The following is a 968-nucleotide window of genomic DNA, read 5'->3' on the forward strand; positions in this document are numbered from 1 at the left end:
AGGTTGCACTTCCGTGAGCCAGACTTTACACTCCAGTGACAGGTTGGCCTGCCGGGTCTTTTACCCTGTCACTATTTCAGCAGCTTCCTCTAGTGCCTCTGTCTGATGGCTCGCCCTGGACCTTTTCCTCATTAGGAATTGCTCTCTCCTTGAGACATCAAAACAAAATATAATTCACTGAGAAAGGTAAGATAGGAAGTAATTAAGAGCTTTGAGTCTGGAATCAGAAACACTGCATTTAAATCATAATTCTGCTTTCCATTTTCCTTGTGAACATGAGCAATTTTCTTTAACCTCTGTGTGCTCAGTTTTGTTTGGTTTGAAAATTTTAATTTGGTTTGAGTTCTCTGTAAATTCTAGTTATTGGCTCTTTGTCGAAGTCATAGCATGTGAACATCTTTTGCCAGTCTGAAGGTTGTCTGTTTGCTTTACTTGTTGTGCCCTGAGCTGTGCAGAAGGTTTTTAGTTAATCAACAAAAAAAGAGCAAACAAATTCATTTATAAATGGGCAAGAAACAGGAACAGAACCTTTTTCCAGGAAGACAGATGAATGGCTGGCAAACATATGAAAAAATGCTTATTATCCTAATCATCAGAGAAATGCAAATCAAAACTACCTTGAGATATCTCCTAATCCCAATGAGAGTAGCCCACATCATAAAGTTCCCAGGGTGCAGATGCTGGTGTGCATGTGGAGAGAAGAGAAGGCTTTTACACTGCTGGGGGGACTGTAAACTAATACAGCCTCTTTGGAAAGAAGTATGGAAAACTCTCAAAGAGCTAAAGTAGACCTTCCATTTGATTCCAAAATCCCATTACTAGCTACTCAGAAGAAAAGAATTATTTCTCCATAAGGATATTTACACTAGAATGTTTATTGCAGCTCAATTCACAATCATCAAGATGTGGCATCAACCCAAGTGTCCATCAACACATGAATGGATTAATAAATGGTGGTATATGTATAG

This window comes from Otolemur garnettii, unplaced genomic scaffold (genome assembly GCF_000181295.1).
Source record: "Otolemur garnettii isolate 467f Iridium unplaced genomic scaffold, OtoGar3 scaffold00199, whole genome shotgun sequence".
NCBI classification, from domain to species: Eukaryota; Metazoa; Chordata; class Mammalia; order Primates; family Galagidae; genus Otolemur; species Otolemur garnettii.